Source organism: Lutra lutra, chromosome 6, assembly GCF_902655055.1.
Source record: "Lutra lutra chromosome 6, mLutLut1.2, whole genome shotgun sequence".
NCBI lineage: Eukaryota > Metazoa > Chordata > Mammalia > Carnivora > Mustelidae > Lutra > Lutra lutra.
The window spans coordinates 119,192,494-119,218,171 of record NC_062283.1 but is presented as its reverse complement, the minus strand read 5'-3'; the positions used below and the strand labels follow the sequence as shown (position 1 = coordinate 119,218,171).

Below are 25,678 nucleotides of genomic sequence, written 5' to 3'. Positions count from 1 at the left end.
AATTTAAAGATTTTTATTTATTTATTTGACAGATAGAGATCACAGGTAGGCAGCGAGACAGGCAGAGAGAGAGAGGAGGAAGCAGGTTCCCTGCTGAGCAGAGAGCCCGATGCGGGGCTCGATCCCAGGACCCTGGGATCATGACCTGAGCCGAGGGCAGAGGCTTTAACCCACTGAGCCACCCAGGCACCCCAACTAACTGCAATTTAAATAAAAACCTGAAACTACAAAAAATCTACACAGATCTATAGGAAATGTTTGATTTCTTAGACTAAGTTGCTATTGTACTTTGCATATATATTAGAAATATTCTTTCCTAAATGTGAAATACTTTATTTTTTTTAGAGATTTCAAAAAATGCGTTGATGATAAATAAGAGTAGTATGTATTAAACAATCCTTTCTTATGTTTATCAAAAGAGAAATAATCCATAAGGACGTAGTAATATCTAGAGAAAGGCTTTGCCTGCTGATGGTGGTCATGGAAATTGTCTAAACAGGGAAGATCTGGGATGCTTGTTGACTGAATCAAAAGGGACCTGAGAGGGACCATTTTATTTTACTTTTTATTTTTTAAAGATTTTATTTATTTATTTGAGAAAGAGAGAGAGAAATTGTGCACCCATGAAGGGAGGGGCAGAGGGAGAGGGAGAAGCAGTTTCCTCGCTGAGCAGGGAACCCAAAATGGGCTCAATCCTAGGACCCTGAGATCATGATCTGAGCCAAAAGCAGATGCTTAACCAACAAAGCCATGCAGGCACCCCAAGGGGGACCTTTTTAGATGCAAAAAAGGGGAGCAGTTGTCTCTCACACATTCTGTATTTCTCAGTACTGTGGAAGTGTGCAAGCAAGAACATGGTTACAATATGCATGAGCTTTGTGCATGAACATTGCACAAATCAAGGACAATTCTGTATGTATCTTATGACTCTCCTGTCATGGATTACAAGTTTCAAAAGTGAGGGCGCCTGGGTGGCTCAGTGGGTTGAGCCGCTGCCTTCAGCTCAGGTCATGATCTCAGGTCCTGGATCGAGTCCCGCATCAGGCTCTCTGCTCAGCAAGAAGCCTGCTTCCCTCTCTCTCTCTGCCTGCCTCTCTGTATACTTGTGATCTCTCTCTGTCAAATAAATAAATAAAATCTTAAAAAAAAAAAAACAAGTTTCAAAAGTGAGGGCTTTTCCATCTTACGGTGGAGTTGAAATGTACAAAGATATAATTTGAGTCTTCTGGCTTCCAGTAACATCTCTATTTTGGGTGTATTTTTGAGGAATTTTGTTTATTGAGGTGGTTGAATTACCATATTTTAAAATTCTAAACATCGATTATAACTCACTTTGTTTTGGTAACAGCTTTTTGTTCCCTATGGAAGCGGGTGAAAATGTATAAAATCATCACATTGATTGTAATCCTGAAAATAGAGGATATACAGTAAATGGTATTTAAGATTACTTCTGTCTCTGATACATGATCTGTAACTTTGGCTAAATAGATGCAAATAATGCCATAACTACCACTTTTTCACATATATAAAAGCATACTGCTCTTCAATTCAACGTTCACAGGGATTTCTGGCTTAATTTCCATCGGGTTATTCCAAGCAGCTTTGCTCAGTCTGTATGAATACATCCATGGTCCTAGGAGAGTGTGGTATGACTATTTCAACTGCCCATTCAGGCTTTCTTTGACTCAGTAACGTAGATTTGTTTCTGCTTTTCTTTAGGGAAGAACTCGGGGAGGAACTAAATCTAAATGGTGTAGGGAAGAGTCAAATCCCCTCGGGAAGTGTTAGTACAAAATGATGAAGTCTTTGAGATTCGTGATTGATCTACCAAACTTCAGTGGAAACAGAAACAGGATGAAGAATCTTAATTCAGGGCGCCTGGGTGGCTCAGTGGGTTAAGCCGCTGCCTTCGGCTCAGGTCGTGATCTCAGGGTCCTGGGATCGAGTCCCGCATCAGGCTCTCTGCTCAGCGGGGAGCCTGCTTCCCTCTCTCTCTCTCTCTGCCTGCCTCTCTGTCTACTTGTGATCTCTCTCTGTCAAATCAATAAATAAAATCTTAAAAAAAAAAGAATCTTAATTCAGACTATACTTAACTGAATTTATTTGTGATTTTCCCATTTTGGATTTTATTATTATTATTATTATTAAAGATTTTATTTCTTTATTTGACAGGCAGAGATCACAGGTAGGCAGAGAGGCAGGCAGAGAGAGGGGAAGGGAAGCAGGCTCCCCGCTGAGCAGAGCCCCCGATGCGGGGCTCGATCCCAGGACCCTGGGATCATGACCATAGCCGAAGGCACAGGCTTTTACCCACTGAGCTACCCAGGCACCCCTCCCATCTTGGATTTTAACTTGAATTGTTGCTCTGATGGCCAGTCAGGAGCATTTTGGAAACCTCATTGAGCAAAATAGATTTCCCTATGCTCTGTGGTTATAGAAACCATCTACAGTGCCTTGTTAGATAATCGCCTACACTCCTGAGGCAACAGTTTCTACCATTCTCCTCTCCTCCCTCCCTGCCCACACCCCCTACCTATGTTTATTGGGTACCACAGCCTATAGATCCCACTTCGGAAGCATCCTTTCAATCTTTGTTTAGGCCCTTCTCTTATCTCTGATGGGTCATAGTGGTTTACATTGACCTGAGAGATTATTAAAGATTTTGTCTTCTATTGAGTGGAACCAAGCACATTTCTACTACATGACTTTTGTTCTCTAATGATAAGCTCAATTTCCCCTCGGGAGTTCTAGAACATTCTCCACATGCTCAGGAAGAATCTTTCTCAGTCTCCTCTGATCATCTCCCCTCTGGGGAAAAAAACCCCAGTGACTCATGTTTTATTATAAAATGAAGTCTAAACTCCATTACTTAGCATAAAGACCCTTTACTACCTTGCTACTTTTCCCCCTCTCTCCAGCCCTCTCCAGACCCAGCACTGCCCAGCACACCCTCATCTCATCTATGCTTCAGCTCCTGCCAGTGACTCTCAGGTCTTCTAATACATTACATCCATTTATGCTGTTGAGCATCTACCCAGGGCTTTTCTTCTGTATCTAATGCCGTCCTCCCTGTCACACTGACCTTGTCTGCTTGATGTTTCTCCTCAACCATCAAGGTCCAGTTAAAAATCCTACTCTCTGTAGCTTTCTTATATCCCTCAGGAAAGAGTTGTTGCTCTCATTAGTTCATACATATGTCTGCTTTCTTTTTGCCACATTTTGTGACAGTATTTTTGTCCCATATGTCTCTCTCTCACTCGTGAGCTCCTCAAAGAGTAAGGATGTTGCTTATTTCATTTGTGTATCTCAGGTCTGAGCAGCACCTCAGAACATGATTTATGACTGAAAAAACAAATGCCTGGAAAACGTCCTGGTCTCTGAGGGCTTGGAGTCCAAGACAAGTACTGATGGAAACACGTATCTAAAGAGGATTTCTATCAACAGAATAAAGCATAAAGCCTCAAGTAGAAAAGAGCTAAGAATTAGTAGGCTAAGTGTCTGTCCACTTGAGTAGTGAACTCATTTGTATCTGTTACCTCTGTGGCAAATATGTCAAAGGATGGAAAATGAAGGTGAGGGAACAGAAGGCAAAGCCCCAAGGGCCCGTCTGTGGCAAGGAATGTTCTTTCACTTTCTCTGTGAGGGCAGCCAAAGAAGACAGCTGGAGGGCTCCTCCACTACCAGCCGAGGAAGATATCAAAGAAATAGCTGAAGTAGGTGGTTTATCTGCTGATATTATTAAAGAGATTTTCTCTAAACTAGGAGGACTAATACACTTCTATTAGCAGTTTTCAAAAAAGATTTATTTATTTATTTATTTATTTATTTATTTATTTATTTATAAGCAAGAGAGCGTGTGCAAGGGGAGGGGCAGAGGAAGAGGGAGAGAGTGAGAGAATCCTGAAGCAGACTCCCAGCTGAAGGTGGAGCCTGACATGCAGCTCCATCCCAGGACCCTGAGATCATGACCTGAGCTGAAATCAAGAGTTGGCCACTTAACTGACTGAGGCACCCAGGTGCCCTTATCAGCAGTTTTTGAGCTGTTGAATCAGATACTTCAGTTGTCTGTTGATAGTTACACCAGGCTTTTCAGTTCTGTGCACATAGCATTTTGAGACAAACCATGTCTTTACCCAGATCACAAGGTCTTTGTCTTCTGAGATCTCTGATGTTAGCTGTTTGATTGAGTAGTCACTCAATTTGACAAAGTTTAGGGAAGTTAAATGAGATATATTAAAAAGTAAATCTTCCAAAGTCTGTGTAAACTAGGCCAGATGGGGCAAGTATATGTTTTACAGCAGAAGCAATTAAAATGCACATATTTTTAAAAATATGAAGGAGTTAAGATAATTCATAAAGAAGTTCTACTTTTAGGTTTTCCTCTCTTCTCCTGGTTCTGAGGGTTGAGTTGAGCATACCTGCATGTACTTCCTTAGATGCTTTTGCTTGTAACCCAAGACAGAACATATTCAGAAGAACTAGGTTAGAAATCAGAAGCTGTGGATGGTTGCACCATTTGCTTAAGCACTGGCATATTACTTATCCACTGTTGCGGAAACCATTTAACCTTCCAGGTCCTTATGTTCCTTAACTATAAATGAGAACAGTAATAGCTGCTCATGATCCCACCCAAGTATCAGCTGAGATGTAAGAATGGAAAAGTTATGGGTAAATCAGCTGTAGGTATACTTGACTTGATGGAAAATGTGTAATTATAACTAGTTCCCATTTTGAAGAAGGAAGCTATTTCTCCCCCCCACCCCCGCCAAACACTACTTTTAAAAAACTCAACAATTTTTAAAAATAACTAAAGCCATAACTTCAGGCCATCAATCAAAAATAACCTAAAACTAGCTTCATAGGATTGTGGTGGAATGTTTGATATTAGTCTCTAGGGACATATTTGCAAAACCAGTTTGTTGGAAGCTGAATGTCTTGTGTGGAAAGGTCAAATACAAATTCTCCTGAGAGCTGATGAACTACTCTCCCATGAAACAAAACAGCTGACCAGAGCCTTCCATCTGGTTCATTTGTTCTATGGATACTAACAAAGGAAATAAAAAATGCTTTGATGATTTTCTTGGAGGGATTACATTCAGAATCATCTAGTTATAGCAGTTATTACTGAAATAGTGGTAAATAGATCATCGTAATATATAACTATATTTTATCAAACATTATATTCTTTAAAAATAAGTCATAAAATATGTAGGTTTAATACCATCCTTGATTTCTTTTTTCCTCACTGGGGTGTAAGAAAATTGTCAAGACTAAAGAAAAACAGTCCTTTTAAGATGAAACTGGATTATCTAAATCTCTGTCTATTCAGATCCCAATTTTCTGTTTTTAAATTCATTGTTAGTTTGCTTCTGTATTTTGAGCACAAAGGAACCAGGAGCATTTCAGTAGGTTTGAGCTGAGTTTTCTCTTCCACTTCCTGCAAAATTACTGTTATTTCTGTAAAATGTGTATTGAAAAAGCAGATCTGTTCCTAGGTTGACTTAGGGTCTCTTCAAAGTCTTGAGGTTCTGATTAAGTGCTGGGTTTGGTAAACATAGGGACAGCACTAAAAGAGACATTTTATCTAAAAGTATTTAGCATAGGTCAGCACATGGTAGGGCAGGGACTGAATGCTTCTTGTGTATGAAGCCCCCAAATTAACCCCATTTCCTACAGATGGAGTCTATGAAGACACTGCACATCTAATATAAATATTAGAAAGTATTTCCCTTGCCTCCTCTCTATGCTTTTTTGGAAAATTCAACGAATACTCTTTGGAGTAGTAATTGTATCCTCAAGGGTAGTAATTTTATCAGTTTGTTTTGTTATGTTGGTCTTCCTTTCATTTGAAGAACAACTTCGTCATACTCATTAATTACTATCTATGTAAACACTAGGAGCTGTTTTCTTTTTCTTTTTTTTTTTTTTCTTTTTCTTTTTCTTTTTTTTTTTTTTTAGGAGCTGTTTTCTAACAGTGAGTAGGGAGCACCCTTGATTCCTTTATTTAATCCTGTTTTTATCTGCCTCCCCTTGCATCTAATGACAACCACAAGCTTCTTTAGCAAGCAGCAGAATCTGCCATTGTAAAAACGAAGGCTTCTGAGGAAGGACTGAATCTGGAATCTCAGCCATGTCTGTAACACACACTCATCAGCTGAGTCACCCCCACAGGGCCAGCTGTTTGAGCGCAAGAGATCACATGAAAAATATGCTATGGTCTGGGGGATATACTTCATCAGAGAGAAAATACAATGTCTTTTGTACCTCTTTTTCTTTCCATTTTTGAGTTCAGTATCATGGGTTAGAAAAAGATTGTGAGTTAATCACTGTAAAGCCAAGATGGCTATTTTATTTTCCCTGGTGTTTTAAAATAAACTCTAATTTCCCTCCATAATTAGTGATGAGAAACTCAATCCTCACTCAATTAATTCATCTTAAGAGGATGTTCAATGTAAGCAGGTTAGGTTAATAACCTGTTAATAACCACGGATCCAGGCACTGTGCCAAGTGTGCCAATCTTCACAGAACAGTCGGTTCATCTGAACCTTATCAAATCTTGAAAAACTAAAAGTTACATACTCCTTATAATATAGGAGAACCAAACAAAAAAAAATACTTCCTATTATTTTATTTTAAACAAATATGTTTTTAAATATAAGAAATAAACCATCTCTATTCTGATAAAACAGTATTAGAAATTATCCAAGAAAAGTAAAGGTGTTCTTTATTTGGAAGGTGGGCAATATAAAATGATAGATGTATTCTTTATCCAATAAAGTAGTTTTTTAAATCCATGACTTACCTAAATGATAACTCCATTTAAACAAATTAGTTAGGAAGAACTTGTAGCCATTCAACTAAGAGCAATGAATAAGATTTCATGATAATCACATAATTCTTTCCTGAGAATAAGCCAAGTCTAACCATACAATATATTGGCTTTCATATATCCTGGCAATAATGTGCATTATAGCTTCTGTTGGTTTATGATCTTCAAATTCATAAAACACAATGCCGAAAGAAGAGTTCCTTTTTGAACCTTCTGAAACAAAGGCAGCCTGTCAACAAGTTCTATTTCACCTTGGGCTTACAGCTGCAGACATTTCTGAATTTTAAGGTATATAAAGGCACATTTATAAATTGTATTTTGAATGTTTGATGAATGCCCTTTTTATTTTCTTAGATATTGTTTATATTCTACCTTGTATGATAGATGCTCTGGAGGTTTGTTGTATTTCTTATAACCATAATATAAATTCACTGAGGGCAGCCACTGTGTCTTACTCATTTCTGCACTCCATTTGAAGCCTAGTGATGCCCCATACTTGGTGGGTGATCTTTCAGAATGTCTTGGATAAAACTGATGGTAATTGTTAAATTTCTATGTTATTGAAAGTGATGATGGCTCAAGATCAGGAAAATAAGCTGTAACACCTCCAGTCTTAGAATCTTCTGATGGAGGGGGCATCATGTGATAACATGATTCCCCAGCAACTAGAAGTGCTCATCAAGTACGTTTTCCTTGATTTCTGGAGGGGAGGCTCCAGATACTCTCTTTTTTCCTTGGAACTAAGAGGCCAAATCAAAGGATAACAAGGGTCCTATCTCTTTGCATGTTCCACCAGCAGTTTTGCAGATGATTGTAGGCATGGAGTAGGTATTTGCTGTCTCTTTGGATCTTTTTGTTCTGTGTTCAAAATTAGTGGTATCTGCAGCTTTTTGACTCCTACAGAGCCCATGGCTGGGAGGGGTGTGCTGGACCTTGGATGAGAGAACTCTGCCTGGTCCTTTACAGACCTGGGGAGGACAGAGTCCCAAGCACTTCTGTGAAGCCCAGCAGCCTGTTACTAAGGCCTGGTGTTAAGACATATGCATCCCTTGTCATATGCATGACATTTCTAAACTATCACCAAATTAATTAATTAAATTTTGAAAAAAGATTATTTATTTGAGAGAGAGAGCAAGAAAGAGAGACGGACAGGGAGAAGCAGACTCCCTGCTGACCGGAAAGCCTGACTCAGAGCTTGATCCCAGGGTCCTGGGATCATGACCTGAGCCAAAGGCAGACGCTTAACTGACTGAGCCAGCCAGGTACCCCATCACCAAATTCTTAACTTTCAGTTGATTTTGGGGGACAGATAACAGTAACATTTTATAAAACCATTCAATTATTAACATTCTAATTTTTGGTATTTTGACAATGCTAGGATACATATATGGTAAAAAAAAATGGCATTTATATTTTGCCGTGCAAAGTGGAATATTGTAAATGATGTCCATAAATGGTGCTTTAGAGCAAATGAGAGAATACATATCAATATATCTTAAAAACAATCATGCAAGTATATGCAAGTATAAACATTGCTGAAAAGGAAAGCATATAGGAATGAGAATAATTATAGGTGGAAAATGACAAAATTTTAAGAATATTTACAATTTGTTATCCTAGTAGAGTTGTAATATGTGATATTGATCAAAGCCAATCTTGGCTTCTTAGCAACTAACATTTCACTTAAAAAATACTTAGAGTCAGGGTACCAGGGTGACTCCGTCATTTAAGCATCTGACTTTTGACTTCAGATTTCAGCTCAGGTCATGATCTCAGGGTTATGGGACTGAGCCTGTGTGGCCAGGCTCAGGTCTGGGCATGGAGCTTGCTTAGGATTTTCTTTCTCCCCCTGGCTCTCTTCCCCTCCATGCCCCATCTCTCTGTCTCAAAACACACACACAAAAAAAACAAATAAACTTGGAGTCATTCTTGGAGAAACCACAAGACACAGTGTGATGAATACAGGAAAGATGTACTTTTCACAGTATAGTGAAATTTACTTTTCACTGTCTATATAGCCCCTGTACCTTTTGAAATTTGTTCCAAAGGCATGTGTCTATTTTAAAAATTAAATAAAATCTTAACACAAATCAAAAGACTAAATATATTTTCACCTTACTCTCTTGTTCCTAATCATAGAATATAAGGCCTAGAAGAGATAGATTAGTTTCAACTCACTTTATGGATATGGAAACTAAATTCAAAAGGTAATACTCATAGTTACTTTCCAGAAAAATTAGGAAAAATGGAATATATCTTACAAATAATATTTCGTAGGCACTTAATAGAAAATACCCATATTGCTAATCAAAATGAGTTTTTTAAAATATCACCAACTATTTTATTACATCTGTCATTTGCATGAATCTTAACAAGTTTCTTTTTAGACTAGATTACTACTTTGTAATGAGTGACCTATACAGGACCAGGTTGTTAAATCAATATGAAGAATTTTCTTTATGTTCGGCCAAAATTGATTGACAGTTTAAAGACCCACTTAAAGAATCTTACATTTACCACCATTTTGGTAATTTTTCACAATTTGTTTCTCAGCTCTGCTCTATGTGACCTTGTTTTCTCAAGGAAAAAGAAAGTATTAACTTCCACCCCCCAATAAATTAGTTTCACAACCAGTCTTTGCTATAATAGTTTACTCAAAACAAAGAAACAAACAAACAAACACTTGACCATTAGATCTAGGAGGGGGAGGAGGGAGAGAAAGAAGGGAGGAGGGTGATCCCAGAAGAGAATTTTGGGAAACTCAGGAAAAGGAATCCCCTTTGGGTACAATAAGGTATTTAGAGATAAAGCCTCTTAGTGCCCCAGTCATTTTGATATTTGGCCTTCCCTGTAAAAGCATGCTTCTGATCCAGTCCCATTTTGACAGAACCACTAAATCTAGGAGCTGGGAGGGGTTCTTGAAATTCCCTAGTTTGTTCCTCTCATCTATTAAGTGAGAAAAACTGAAGTTCAGGCCAGCACATTGTTTTTTAAAGCTGACAAAGTGGTTCCTGGAAAAGCTTCCACCGGAGTTCAGATTTCTGGCTGGTAATGGAAGCCATTTCATGTATATAAAAGATTGTATGGAGTGACGGCCTTGGTTACTGCTGTGATTTTTTTCCAAAGGTGAAAAAAAATAAAATCTCTCCTTACTTGTATCTGGCACTCGAGGTTTGAATTACTGACAGGTGACAACCTCCCATGTGTAACCAGAGAGGTTCATTCTGTAGCTCAAGCTGAGCTGCCATTAGCTGTAGAAAACAAACCAATTATCCTCAAAAGCAAGTACATGTCCCCTCCAACATTCAAGGCAATTCAATTTCTGTTGGGTTTTGGTTCATTATAGCTATTACTGATTTACTCTGGAGTTGGGACGAAAAATCCAAAACCACATTTGGTTTTATTTTCTGGATCCTCATCTAAAAAAACAAAACAAAACAAAACGAGGTAGTGATGTGTGTGTATGTGTGGTTTGTATATTTGTGCGTGGGTATGTGTGCTGTGTGTCATGTGTGGCATGTGTGGAGGTGTTTGGGTTGAGAATGGGGGGCGGGTGGTGGAAGTTGAGGTTAACTAATTTTTCCAGTATTTTTGCCTGAAGCAAAATAATCTTCCTACAAGAATGTGATTTGAAAAGACACAAGGCAGAATTATATCCTATTCTTTGGTGATAACACTAATCAATAATTTCAAATTACCCTCTCGACAGTTTAAAATTTGTTGGTGATAGAGGGGGTGACCATTTGAGTGGTTGTATGGTGATATTTAAAACCAGCTTTTTTTAAAAGATTTTTTTATTTTATTTTATTTATTTGACAGAGAGAGAGAGAGATCACAAGCAGGCAGGCAGGCAGGCAGAAGGGGAGGAGGAAGCAGGCTCCCTGCTGAGCAGAGAGCCTGATGTGGGGCTCCATCCCAGGACCCTGAGATCATGACCTGAGCCAAAGGCAGAGGCTTAACCCACTGAGCCTCCCAGGAACCCCTAAAACCAGCTTTAATTTAATTTTTATCTGTTCCCAGTCTTAGAGGTTTAGATAAAGTTGGTGTTCGGCATCTATCAAAGGGAAATGACCACAGTCAAAATGCTCACTGCCTCACTGGGCAACTGTGGCTTACACCTACATGATGTGTTGATCTCAGGTGGCTCGTGCTAATTTTGGAGAGAAAGTAAATGGGAAAATCTGTTATCATTCCCTTGGAAACCAAATGTTCATAGTATTAGCTGACAAATATTGGTTATGATTTAGTATTATTTTCATTTTCACCCAAAGCCTCACTCAGTGTGTGAATTGTTAAGGCATGTCAATGTGTCACACACACAGGGGCAGAGAATTTCCTGCCTGGTTCAGGGCTGTGTCCCTGGCATCTAACACAGAGCTTGGCTCAAATATGTGTTGAATGAATTCAGGAAGAAAGAAGTCAGTTGTCTGGCCACAGAATCTTAAAGGTTTAGAGCCAAAGAGCCACTTTCCTCCCATTTTATAAATAGAGGCCAACCCAGAGTCTTTGGATGACTTGTGTTTGAATCATGCATCTGTGACCTTCATAATCCAAGCTCATTAGCATAGCATTCCAGATCTTCCATTTTCACTTTTAAACCCAACAATATCCAACACTTTTAACAGTTTTTTCACTTTTAAACAGTTTTTCAGTTTTAAACAGTTTTAAACAGTTTTTTAAGTTTTTTTCAGTTTTAAACCCAACAATATCCAACAGCTCTCTGAACACAGTGTACTTTAGGTCTGTGGGTTTCACAAAGAGCTCTGGAGTGCCAGCTTGGGCCATCCACGGTGCTTGGCAGTGAAGGTAAACAGGTCTTCCTGTGAAAAGCTTCCATCCTGGCGTGGGAGAGAGACTCACAGAAAATTTCTTTACTCTGACCTTCCACCGGATGAGGAATCTGACTCTTGGCTCTCGGTACTCTTACATACAGTTGGCCTTAGTTCCAGTTCATCATTTTTCGTACTCAACAGTAAACTTCAGGTGGGACAGATGCTCTGTTCCCACTAGACTCCTGGTGTCTGGCATCACACCACCACACCACCATGTGCTGAGTACTCAGTAAATATTGCAGATGGAAGGAATGAGGACAGAAAGGAGAGATGACATGCAGAAATACTTGAACAAACACATGGTGTGCTTTGGAAATTTCAGGAAATTTCTAGAAAACTTCAAGAAAAGCTTCTTCTAGAGCTGCATCATGAAGGTTGAGAAAGGCTAGTCTCTAGGAAAAGGTGGAGGAAGGTTCCTAGGCAGTAAGGAGTCCACAGGGCTGTGGAGGTGATGTGGGAGCATGCCGATGGGTGTGGGCGACAAGCCAGGGAGCACTATGACAGCCGCTTGAAAGATGACAGCTGCAGGGCAGGATTTCGACCATAGTTGGATAAGAAAAGAGTCATTCAGAAACTAAATATTTTTACATGTCAGAGCTTTAAAAACTCAGCTATACATTGCCACGAATATATTTAGCCTACTGTTTTGCTCTTTCAACTGAAGACCATACTTTGTAAAAGGAGGTCTTTGACATACATTTTTAACTAAAAATCTCTGACTCAGCATTTCCGCAAATCACCTTGATGACTTAAACTTATAAGAAGCCAGGAATGCTTCTTTGAATTAAAAATCATGAAAGGGAAAAAAATCATAAGAGAGCTCTCATTTCCTCAGGTTTCAAAGTCCTCAGAAAAAGGACTTTTTCTTTTGAAATTAGGTGGATAAAATGTCCCCACCCCACCCCGCCAGATCTCTGGGCTCTCTGATTCTGTTACACTTGAGGAGTGACTTAACTGATAAGTACCTGGGCAAAGGGGGCCTCTCCTTTGTGAGTGAGGGTAACTCACTCTCTCCCATCACTCTGATAGAAATAGCCAGTGCACAGGCTTCCACTCTGCTCTCCTCCCTAGACACAGCCCAAGGCAGCCCCTCAGCTCTGCCCCAGGAAGGCCACTGTCACTGTGGGAGCCCATGGGCTCTTCCTGCCCTGGCCTGGGAGGGGCAGTCTTTGGAAGAAAACCTTTTCCAATTCAGCTTTAGTAACAATAAAATTAATAATAAGTTGATTCACATATGACACTTGTATCTACTTCTCAGTTGTCTTAAAACTTGAAAAGTAGAGATACATGATTAAGTGGCACTTTCAAATCCACACATATGTTGCAATAAAGGTGGTTTTATTCTTCAGTTTCTTTGTGAACTACGTATATGTGTATGTGGGGAAAAGGGAGGAGAGAGAGACAGGAATCCATAGACAGCTTTTATTAAGGATATTGAAAATTGGGATTTTTCTGGTTATGCTAACTTTGTAGTTTAAAACTTAAAAACAAAATGAAGGAATGATTAGCATTATTTTTAAGCTCTTGGCTCAGCCAAAAAATAAACAAAACAATAAATATTCTAATTACCTTGATCAGAATAACTGTTAATTCTTACTTTTAGTGTGTTTGGGAATGTGACTTAACTATTTTCTCTTTAGGTTCTAGTTTATAAGGTTTTTGGATTTCAAGTATCAGTTTCCTAGGTGCAATTTTGGCAATGGCATACATTTATTTCTATTAATCAATTTTTTCAGGTCATTTGGGGTTTAATTGAATAACATCATAAGTGAAATACCAATATGTGTTTTAATAAATGATTTATGGTTGAGATGCCTGCTTCTCCCTGTCCCTCTGAACCCCCCCACTTCTACATGCTCTCTCTCTCTCAAATAAATGAATAAAGTCTTTAAAAAAATGACTTATGATTCACAAAGTGTTTTCATGTATATTATCTGAAACATGATTTTTAAACATTTTAGTTTAAGAATTTGTTTAGCATCTAATGAAAGCTATTTATCTCCTCTTAAGAACATTTATCTATGCATGTTCTCACAGAAGCTTCTCAAACCTGGTGAAACCAAAGTTTTTGGAACTAGGCTCTAGATTAGCAGTTGCCTTCTTAAGCCCAAGGACCAAAATCTAGCCACTGCTTGTGTCTGTATGGCCTTTGACCTAAACATAGGTTTTACATTTTTAAGTGAAGAAAAAAAAAAACATAAATCCAAAAGAGGAATACAATGTTTTGACATGTGAAATGATAGGAAATTTAAATTTGTGCCCATAAATAAAGTTTTATTGGAACATGACGACACTTCCATTTACATACAGTCTGTGGCTACTTTTTTTTTTAAGATTTTATTTTTATTTTAAGTAATCTCTATATTTATTGTCTGGCTCTTTACAAAGAATGTTTACTGATCCCTGATGTAAAGTTTCAAAGTATATTTTGTGTTTTTAGTTCTATTTTGTTAACTGCTAAATTGTGTCTAAGTTTAGGATTTGAAAAGGACTTTTACAGGCTGCTTAAAAGAATATGAAATTATTTACCAAATGACTTTAAAATAATACTAGAAGTCACTAATATGGTGTTTGGAAAAATATTTAATGATGTGGCAAAATGGTTCTGATATTGCTTTAAGTAAGAAAAAGAGTATGAAGTGAATAAATAGTGTGATCTCAACCACATAAGTACCATTAAAGAGTAGAAAACAAGCTTAGAAAAAAATACACTCAAATGCTAGGCCTCTTGATTGAAGTTATAGATTTTTAAAAACATTTTTACTGGCCAGTACTCTATAGAAATTGTACAATGTATCCTTTGGTAATAAGAAAAATAAAATATTGAACAAAGTTAAGAGTACAGTTGTTTAATAAGAAAAAAACTTTCAAAGATTAGAATCTTCTGTGATAGTATAACTCTAAAAGTGTTCAAGAGAACAGATTAATAGAGTGAATGTAATTATAGGACCAGAAATCATTTTTAAAAATTGTCTTACTTCATTTAGGTAGCATGACAGCTAGGTGTTAGATGCTTTATTTTTCCCCCCATGCAAATTATATCCACGAATCTGCTAAAGAAGTGTTGGTCTTAATGTTAAGACACAATTTTCCACAAAACTGAAGCATTGTGAGTTCTATACTGAGAGGCGTTTGGTCAAAATGTATGCTAGACCATTCTTTGTTCAAAGGAGACTCAGGTAATGGTCATCATCATAACGCAGAGATTCACGCTCTATAGAAAACTGAACGGTTGACCCGTTTCTCTGTAGGTGCTATGCTGGCTTGGTCTGCTTGATGAATGAATGAGTGAATATATGAATGAATGAATTACCTTTATGTATGACTTTTTGGCTCTGTAAAAAAAAATGATTTATATATTTTTTAAACATGCTAGGAGATAAATGACCATGTTAATTAAATTGTCTTATGAACAGCTATAAGGAAAAGGAATCATTAAAGAGAACAGGAGCAAGCTGGGAGACAGGAATCCCAGAAGCCTGTTCTGCACCATCTTCAGTGCTATAGTTGTGATTAAATCGCAAATAACCTCAGAAAGTGTATTGTTAAATAACATGAGGGGAGAATCTGATACATCTAAGCGATCTACTGAAAAATAAAACCGGAATCCATTTGGTGAATACTGCTCTGGCAGAATAAACAAGCAAAGGAATATCTCAAATCTTTGCTAGTAGCAACAGAATTGTAACAGAAGAATTTGAGAAGAAATAAAAATTAAAAATTACTTTGCTCTAATACAAAATTCTACAAAATAGGTGTTTGTATTCCATCATTAAGGCAGGGAAGCAAACTCATCTGCCTGAGTTCACAGGGGACTCAACATGGACCAGACTTCAAAGTCTCGACTGTCTTCTTTGTATCATACTATCACCATTTCATTGACTTACTAGCCTTGTTTATTTATTTTATGAATTTGAAACTTTTTTTTTTATTAATTTTATTTTTTATAAACATATAATATATTTTTATCCCCAGGGGTACAGGTCTGTGAATCACCAGGTTTACACACTTCACAGCACTCACCATAGCACATACCCTCCCCAGTGTCCATAATCCCACCCCCTTCTCAACCCCCCTCCCCGCATCAACCCTCAGTTTGTTTTGTGAGATTAAGAGTCACTTATGGTTTGTCTCCCTCCCAATTCCATCTTGTTTCATTTACTCTTCTCCTACCCCCTTAACCCCCCATGTTGCATCTCCTCTCCCTCTGGAAAGAACCTAGATGTCCATCAACAGACGAATGGATGAATTTGAAACTTTTTTTGTCCTTTCCATTGTGTTAACAGTCCGACCCAGAGCAGCATTTGGAGGGTTACATCCGATATTTCCCTTTTCTCAAACCAGATCTTAAAGCTCTCTGTTCCCGATCTCCATTTCTCATTTAGAGGTCTTTGGAAATGCGTCTATAAAATGCACTCATTCTTGGGGTGCCTGGGTGGCTCAGTGGGTTAAGCCACTGCCTTCAGCTCAGGTCATGATCTCAGGGTCCTGGGATCGAGCCCTGCATCAGGCTCTCTGCTTAGCCGGGAGCCTGCTTCCCCCTCCCTCTCTGCCTGCCTCTCTGCTTACTTGTGATCTCTGTCAAATAAATAAGTAAAATCTTTAAAAAAAAATGCACTCATTCTTTACTGATCCCTGCAACCTGCAAAAGAGTGTGAGATGCTAGAAAGTCAGTAGTAATTGCCGCAGTCCTTTACTCTAATGGGATAGATAGTCTTATAGGAGATACAGATAAACAAATGAGATAATCTGAGACCAGAGGGCACACTGGTGATGTGAGCATACTCAAAAGTGGTATGAAGTGTGGACTCGGATGGAGGATGGTCTGTAAGTACTTCCTGGAAGATAAATCATCTGAGCTGAGATCTAAATTAAGATGAGGGTGATTGAGTTGAGTTAGAGCTGTGTGCAGAGGGCTCTACCAAAAAGTGCTTATGGGAACTTGACAGAAAAGAGTCATTTGCTCTATTCTTAATTATCTAAAGGTCATTCGGTATGAGTGAGCAGTAGTGTGCGTGTGTGTGCGCGTGTGCACACACATCAGTGCCATAGTAAAAACTGGTTTGGAGAAGAATGGAGAGGCTAAGTTATTGAAGGTCTTGACTAATGATAGTAAGTAGCACTTAACACTTACTCTGTGCTAGGCACTGCAGCAAATAATTTTAATATAACATGTTTATTCCTCATAACAAACCTAAGAAAAAGGTATACCATCATTATCTCCATTTTATATACAAGGCAAAGGAGACACACAGGGGCTAAGTGACTTCTTCAAGTTCTTCGACCAAGTGAGTGACACACCTAAGACTTGAGCTCCAGCCAATCTAGCAGGAGAAGCATGGTCCTTCAACGAGTATCATTAGCTTCACCTGGAAATCTTGTTAGACATGTAAAAATGCCTGAGGCATCGATCCAGACCTACAGAACCAGAATCTGCATTTTAACAAGGACCAGGTCCTACCCGAGCACCTTAATGTTTGAAGAGATCTGCTGTCATCCCCTAGACTCTATTGTTTCTCTTTAACCTTGAGAAGGAATCTGGACATTATCTTAAGGTCAGTGGAGTATTAGGGAAAAGTGTGAAGAGAGAGGTTGGCAGGATTAAATGTGTTTTTAGAGCAATTGTTTTAGGTCAGTTGTTCTGGCTTCAGTATGGAGAATGTAGTAGAAGAGGACAATTCTGGAGGCAGGGAGACCAGTGAAAGGGCTGCGGTTCACCGAGTAAAAGAAGATGGCAGCTTCAAATAGTGTGGTGGCAGTGTCAGAGGAGAGGCATAGGTGAATAAATGAACTTGGAGATTCTTTGGGTCTCCAAAGATACATGAATTGAGGGAGGGAGGAGTTCCCCCAAATTTCTGGCTTGGGCAACCGGTTTCATCATGGTATCATTTACCATGCAAGAGTATACTTTAAGGAAGCAGGGCGGGGAGCAGGAGAGGGAAATGATGAATTTACTTTTAGATTAAATCATGAGATTTGAGTCTTTGGGGTATCCAAGTAGAGTTGTTTAGCCAGGACTAAAGAGAGTATTGGAAACCATATAAATGACAGGGAAACCATATAAATTACTTGGGCATATTGGAAGGGGTCTTAGAGAAAGTCCTCATTGTTCTTGATGTCCCTCCCTCCTTCCCGATTTTACTCACCAGGCCTCAAGCCTGCTCTACTCAGTTCTGTTTTCAGCAGACAGTTGAACACATAGGTCTATAGCTCAGAAAAGATATCTCAGATCTAGATTTTTGGATTCGCCTATGGAACGGATGATAACTGAAGCAGTGAAATTGCCCAGGAAGAGAAAAGGGAGTCTAGCATACAGGGAGAAGAAGGGGAACCTGCAAAACAGACCAAGAAGAGTGGTCTTAGTGGGAGAAAACCTTGAGTTTGGTATCATAGAAGCACTGGGTGAAGAGTGTCTCAAGGTGCGGAAAGTGGAGAAGAGGGTGAAATTGATTTGAGACACTGACGAAATAATGAGAAATGTCTGCTGGATTTAACAATTCGCTAGTGATTGATAACCTTCATGAGAACTGGGGAAAACTGGTGAGGACGAAAGCCAGACTTCAATAGATTGAGAAGTGAGACTCAGGAAGTAGAGATTAATGAGTGTAGACAAATTTTCTGGAGCTTGATCTATGAAGCTGAGGGAGAGGGGAAGTGTAAGAGCTCATTCATGAAGGAGAGGCATTTTAAGACGGATAATTTGAGCATGTTTAAGTGCTGATGGAGGGAGCCAATAAAGAAGGGAAGGTTGAAGACGGTGAGCCCTGAAGGGTAAGGTATGCCCCGTTAAGGCACTGGTTTGGCTCTTCCCTTTTAGGTTCCAGTGTACCGATAGGTAGGTATGGAGATTTAGGAGGATGGTCAGAGAAAGAGGAGGACATCTCTACAGTCATCTATTCCACATTCTGGGGTCCTCAGTGGGTTAATCCTATTCCCCTTCCATCCTAAGTCTTGTTGTCCACAAAAGGAACTGTTCTGTTACTTGAATACTCCGCTTTTATTTCCATGACCCACTGTTCAGGACAAGTATGGCCATGAATTAACTAAGCACCTGCTTTAAAAATAAACCCTTAAACTGAAATCCTTGCCTTAGCCTTACCTGCCTTCAGGTGAGGACAGTTTAAAGAGACAGTTCAGGTGTTCTTCTATCCTAAGACTTCTGAAGATTTTGGTGAACCCACGGGCGCCAAGGTATGCCTAAAACTGAAGTTTCTGGCTTCACAGAAAATAGTAGTTCATAATCAGGACCTCCAAAAATACTCAAGGACAGATTTCAGGGGTCTCTGAACCCCAGAAATGTCACTGAAAAAATCTATTTGCAATAGGCCTTTTTTGTTTGTTTTTAGAAGAGAGTACATTGATTCTGTCAGATTATTTTTTTTTAAGATTTTATTTATTTGTTTTTGACAGAGGGAGAGAGATCCCAAGTAGGCAGAGAGGCAGGCAGAGAGAGGAGGGGAAGCAGGTTCCCCGCTGAGCAGAGAGCCCGATGTGGGGCTCGATCCCAGGACCCTGAGATCATGACCGGAGCCGAAGGCAGAGGCTCAACCCACTGAGCCACCCAGGCACCCCTGATTCTGTCAGATTCTTAAGGACACCTGTAATTTGTGGAGACAAATAAATGCCCAAGCTGATCATTTCAAGGGCATCAAAAGGTAACCAAGAAAAATTATGACAATCACAGAGGAAAAAGACAATTACGAGAGGACAGAAATACAAGTTTGTTGAACTGATATCTGACTCAGAACTCCCCATGCGAACCCAAGGATTTGGTTTTCATTTCTAAAGAAATCATGTTTCCTAGATTGAAAACATAAAAAACAAATCAGAGCTTTTCCAGCGTGTTCTAGATGAACCTTTATTTTCAATATTACAGTAGAAAGTTACTAGGCTTGCCTAAGGAACGCAAATTAATCCACCTTTATTCAAAATGTTGTTGGCAAGTATATTAAAAATAAGAGGTAAACTTGTCAGTGAAGTGATGTGATATTAAGATGCAAATGTGCCCCTCTTGGTTAGGTAGAACAGACTGAGAACTGGCAACTAATGATAACGTGTGGAAATAAATAGAGCAAGTGTGGAAAATAGACATGGGTGTTTACCTTCCCCATCAAACGATTCGGAGTATGGCTTCAGGTATATATCATAACAAATGTGGTAAGAAATACCGTGTATGAAACATTTTTGCAGTGTTTGTGTTAAATATTCATCTATAGCCTTCGCTAATGAAAACGCTAGAATTTATACACGACGATATTATGGATGTGAAATGACAGCTAAAGTGACTTGAGGATTTTCTTACATTTTATTTATCAGGATTACACATTTTATTAATGATTCTTTTTAGTTTCCACCTTTCTGAAACCCAGACTGACAGCTGAGGGGTTGCATTTGGTTTTTCAAATGGCTGACAGACTCTGAAGGGAGTCTGACTATATACTGGTAAAAAACATAAACACATGTGGGATGCATGCTTTTGCTGCAGTAACCGTTTGCTTCAGGAAGCAATGCTTTCGATTCCAGTACTAGATTATATATTTGTGTGGGCCAGACACACAGACATTTCAGTTCAATCTCCGAAAACCTCACATTAGGAATGGTGTTTAAGCCTGCATCTGGAAAGTAGGCAGATTTTTCTTGAAAATTGAAGGAATCTCACTAATATTTAAAATCTGTAAATGACTTTGAATTGTGCTGTGGATATATAAACCCAGCCATAAAATAACCACAGTAATAAAGTTAGACATTCAAGTAAGTTAAGCCAAGTAAATCCCCAGAATCCTGCCACCTCCTTTTCACGGCAACAAAGCTACACATACCCCCATGTATAAAGACCACTTTCAGAACAGAGGCGACAACTCGGAAGAGTTCTCTGACCACTGTGTAACCTCCGCATGCATATTATTGAAATGAGACATCTGAAAAGCTCATCTTATAAAATTTGACAACTGTTGGCTCAAGTGGCTTTTGAAGAGTTTCTAAGAAACTTCAAGATACGCACTTACTTGCCAAGTAAGAATTTTCTCATAAGCAGTCACTAGAAAGTTTATAAGAATCTCTCATACTTAAAACAACAACAACAAAAACAACAACAACAACAAAAAAAAACAAACTAAAGCCGAAATACCACATAAAAAAACTACAAAGGAAATATTACGGAAAAGAAAACAAAACTTACTTTTTCTCGAGGCTGCCTTTTCCTGTGATTTAAAGGGTATGAAAGGGGAATATATGATGATGATTTTTGTCTTCCAACACTTTGAAATGTCAACTCCAAAAGGAACAGAGTGGACCACCAGAGCTATCTGAGGGTCCCTCCCAACTGCAGCTTTTTCAGCTTTGTAGAAGGAAATAGGAGAGTGAGTTGGTTTCCTCCAAGTCTTGTGATGTGCACATAGCTGACTCCTACTGGGCTGAAAAAGCACTCCCTGTCAATTTTTACGTCAAATTGTGAGGAACAAATTCTCTGCAGGATATCCTTAAAGGGAAATCCTGCCAAAATTAGTACTTGGAATATCTGGATAAGCCCCCAAAAGTTTAAAATACAAGTGCATATACAGACAACTCACATACATACGCAAGAAATTTCCACTGCTTAGGCTAAATTAAGGGCATATTTAACTTTTTAAAAATTTCCAAAATGATGATGTACTTTCTTTTTCCTTGATTAATATATATTTTTTAAAATTTTGTTTTGTCTTGTTTTCTGATGACTCTCTGAACCTATCTTTTAGGTTAGAAATGGTTGCATTACAGAGCTTTTCTGTTGAACTATCTGGAAAGAGATGAGGCTTCATGTTCTTACCTGCAGAATTTTTTGTTGCTTGAGAGATAAACCTTGGGGTATAGCCTCTATCACTGCGTTCTTAGGAAATTTGAGAACTTAGAGCCTTGGATTTGACTAGAATAACTGCAGGTCGTTACCTGCTTCCTGAACCTCACTGTGGACTCGCCATTCCCTGCTTTTGCCTATTGCCCCGTGAGCTGGCAACAATTGTTACGTCACGGCAAGGCTGTGTGACTTCATTTAAACAGAGACTTGTCTGGTCTTTTGAAATCTTTGATTAAAAAATGAGGAAAAGTGGATTGGGATCCCTGGGTGGCTCACTCGGTTAAGCTTCTGACTTTGGCTCAGGTTGTGACCTCAGGTCATGACCCCAGGACCTCAGGATCAAGCCCAGCATCGGTATCCTTGCTCAGCGGGGAGCCTGCTTCTCCCTCTGCCTGCTGCTCCCCCTGCTTGTGTGCGTGTGCACTCTCTCTCCACCCCCTTCTCTCTCTGACCAATAAATAAATCTTTAGAAAAAAAAAGGGGGATAGAGATTTTGAGAGTTGAATCTAAAGAAATGTTTGAATATTGAATTAATCCAGGACAGGAATTTTCCGTGGTCAGTTTGATCCATAAAGCAAATAAGGTTGTTCCTAGACTCTCTGCTTGAGGCTGTTTCTTCGTTTTATAAGGTGGGGTGAGAGGAGAAGTGTTCTGCTTTCACCCCATTTATTCCCAGACAAAAACTGTTCTTGTTCTAAGCGCTAACAGAATTACACACTAATATTTTCTGAGATCGAACTCAGGTAGATACAATAAAAAAACTTGAGTTAGGGAAATGCAAAGCCAGTCAAGTGTGTGCATTGCTATTCACTTGAATTCGATGATTAAGATATGAAAATGAAAACATGAAAAAAAAAACATGGCAAGCAGCGACAACAAATCGATTCAGTGAGAGAACACGAATACATTCAACTAGTGATAGATTTTAACCCTCGTGATACTACTGCTAGCCAGGAATTATTTTTATCCTTTTCAAGGCGAGGAAGTGGAGTCTTGGAGATATAAAATTGCATATGTTCCCACCTAATTATGGGGCCATCATCCTTTGTTTACTCCTATGCTTCCGGAGAGGGTGATCTACATTCACTGATATAACTACTGATCCTGGGGCCTCTGGGTGGCTCAGTGGGTTAAAGCCTCTGCCTTTGGCTCAGGTCGTGATCTCAGGGTCCTGGGATCGAGCCCTGCATTGGGCTTTCTGCTCAGCGGGGACCCTGCTTCCTCCTCTCTCTCTGCCTGCTTCTCTGCCTACTTGTGATCTCTGTCTGTCAAATAAATAAAATCTTTAAAAAACAAAAAACAAAACTTCTGATCCTTCTGGTTCCTCCTCAGACAGTTGCATGAAGTCCTCCCCTTGAACCACTCCACCATAAAAGCTTCATTAAGTTCGAAAAAATGTCTTAAGGAGCACTTTAAAGGGTGCGGTCTTTAACCTTACCTGAAATTTCTCATCTTTGGCCCTATTTCTTTTTGAAATTTGCCCTCGGTTTCCCTAAGTTACGTGCTCCTGATTTCCTCCTTGTTCTTTAGCCTCCTCCTCTTTATTCATCTCACCCTTCCCTAGAGCTTCCTCCTCAGGTCAGCAGGCTTCTCTGCACACTCTCCATGGCACTCCTGGTGGAAACCATTAGCGATTACATGACTCCCAAACCTGTATTCTCATTGTTATCTAAGGTTCCAGACCTGTCTCCTGTTGGCTGTTGGCTGTCTTTGTCTACAGGCCCTCATGCACCTCAAACTGAAAAGTCCCTAATACATCATCTCATCTTCTCCCCACTCCAAACCTGCTAGTCTACTGGAGTTCCTCCTCAGGGCATGACACAATCGTCCAAGCTGTCATCTTAGACCGTCCTCCCTTATTCTGCCCCAGCCCCATTATTTATCCCCAACCCCAACTTCTGCTGGTTCTACTTTGTTAAATCTCCCCCTCAAGTTTTTCATCATCCCTGCATTCTGGTGCTCACTTTTCTCCCTTGGATTACTGTATCAGTCTTGAAATGGTTGGTATCCCCTCCTGTCATTTCTCTATATTACTGTAAAACAATATTTTAAATTTATTGGTTTATCAAATTATAAAATACATGCTTCTTGCAGAAAACTGGATTAAGATTTGAAACAAATAAAGTTTAAAATGACTTGCAATCTAAGAGAGTCACAACCCAAATCTCTTTAGAACATTTTGTATGCATGCATAGAACTATACAAGGAAATGTTTATGTAAATGTACTTATGCTAATGTTTATACAGTATATTTAATTAGAAAACCAAGGCCACATTATATATATAGTTCTGCATCCTTTTCTACTTAATATACTGTGAATGATCTTCCAAATCAAACATTTTTTTTTTAAGATTTTATTTATTTGTCAGAGAGAGAGGAGAGCGAGCGAGCACAGGCAGACAGAATGGCAGGCAGAGGGAGAACCAGGCTCCCCGCCGAGCAAGGGGCCCGATGTGGGACTCGATCCCAGGACGCTGGGATCATGACCTGAGCTGAAGGCAGCTGCTTAACCAACTGAGCCACCCAGGCGTCCCCAAATCAAACATTTTAAAGTGGTTATGAATTAAGGCTGCAAAATAATGAAACACATGAAATATATTGTGGAATAGTGCACTTCTGTCTGATTTGTTTTCTTCAACACCAAAACTTACCCCGAGCGTTTATAATGTATGAATCACAAGGACTTAGATTTCAGTAAGAAATGGGGAAGGAGAAAAATACAGAACACTCATTTTAAGTTCATTTGCGTTCATTAGATACTATTTAAACCACTATGTATTCTATACTCACTATGTGTCCTGCCTCCAAGCAATCTATAAGTCTACGTGAGAGAGTTAAGGTACAGGTACATTTTAGGTGAGTAGACAAGCTCAGTAGGAAAGCAATTTGACCAAGCACTTTTTCTTCTTCACACTGAATGACAAGAATTATAAGAGAAAACCTTTGGGAACTTTGTCTTAGCTTGACTAGTCAGAGAAGGGTGTTTTTGTTTGATTGCTTGGTTTTGTTTTGGTGGACTGTCATCTGAATAAGAAGAATATTTCAGAGCCAAGAAGACCACCTCATTTCTGTGTAAGACAGGTTGTCCATGCTCCTTTTTGACTACAGGCTGGGAAAAAGACTCCTACATACTAAGTCCCCATTTTACTTTTCAGATAGGAGAGACACTGATTTCACAAATACTGTATTTTAAAGGATTTTGCTAAGTTGTCAAACTGCCTTTCAGAATGGGTGGTCTTTCTAAAAGACAGATCTAATTACCTTACTTTCCTGCTTAATCTCGAAAAGGTTCCCCTTATTTTCATGAAAATGGCTAAACTTTCTCCCTTAGTGTACATATAAGGAATTTCAGGATCTCTTTCTGGTCTCTTTAGCTTCATCTTACCCTACTTCCCCAGACCATTTTTCATATTTCTCATACTTAGGGTTCCCGAAATGTCTATTTCATGTTAGTTCATGTTTTAGTACTTCCAGATCTCTTCTGTCCCAGAAACGCCTGGCTGCTTTCCCTTCCCCCATTTTCCCAAGGCTAGTCCTCCTTTTCTTTCAGGACTCAGTTCAGGAGGTGATCTTTAGTCTGTTTAGTTCCCACCCGTTGTCAAAGACATTTGACTTTCATTTCTTCCCCCACATGACCCTCTGATTATTTCTCTCAAAATGCTATATTGAACTACAGTTGTTTCTTGCCATCTCCTTGAAAACAAGGTGTATTTTTAAGATGTACATTGGTACTTCTAGTACTTGGCAGTCATACCTGCATCCAGGATATTGCTGCGCCAATGATTTAAATTCCCCATGTCTCCCCTTTCTTCTATCACACAACATAATCCCTTCCTTCCTGCTCTTTAAACACACATCAAGGTTAAGTCTTATTGCAAATCACTGAAGGGAAATAGAGGTACAAATAGAGGCAAGGCTGGTAAAACAAATAAAACACAACACTGGGAACTTATAAAAATTTAACACATGTCCAAAGTAATTATTCCCTCTTGTTTGGTGATGTAAATGAAATAAACACTGTATTTCTGGAAGCCTGAAAGTCAAGGTTTCTTTTTTCGATGGTTTGGAGTCTCTCTTGGGTTCTATCTATTTATTTAGTGTGGTCTTCAAGGTAGAACAACTTGTGTGAATCCTTAGGCCATTTTAATGGCCACTTTCATAGTGGTCCCAGATTTCTGTGGAAA

At 39.1% G+C, this 25,678-nt stretch overlaps 1 protein-coding gene across 8 annotated transcripts in view; it reads right to left on the bottom strand.

Moving 5' to 3' along the window:
• The window catches only part of FHL5 (four and a half LIM domains 5), a 51,157-nt gene extending 29,533 nt beyond the window's left edge, over positions 1-21,624 (bottom strand). For 2 of the 8 annotated variants that reach the window (XM_047734857.1, XM_047734850.1), the window contains exons 1-2: positions 21,467-21,624; positions 20,840-21,074 (exon numbers count right to left, since the gene is read on the bottom strand). The gene's annotated coding sequence lies outside the window, so the exon portion shown is untranslated. Of the gene's footprint in view, positions 1-9,982; positions 10,081-10,951; positions 10,980-20,839; positions 21,075-21,466 lie in introns of all 8 variants that reach the window. The other 6 variants (XM_047734853.1, XM_047734852.1, XM_047734849.1 and 3 more) reach the window with 6 other exon arrangements.
• Positions 21,625-25,678: the final 4,054 nt, after the last annotated feature.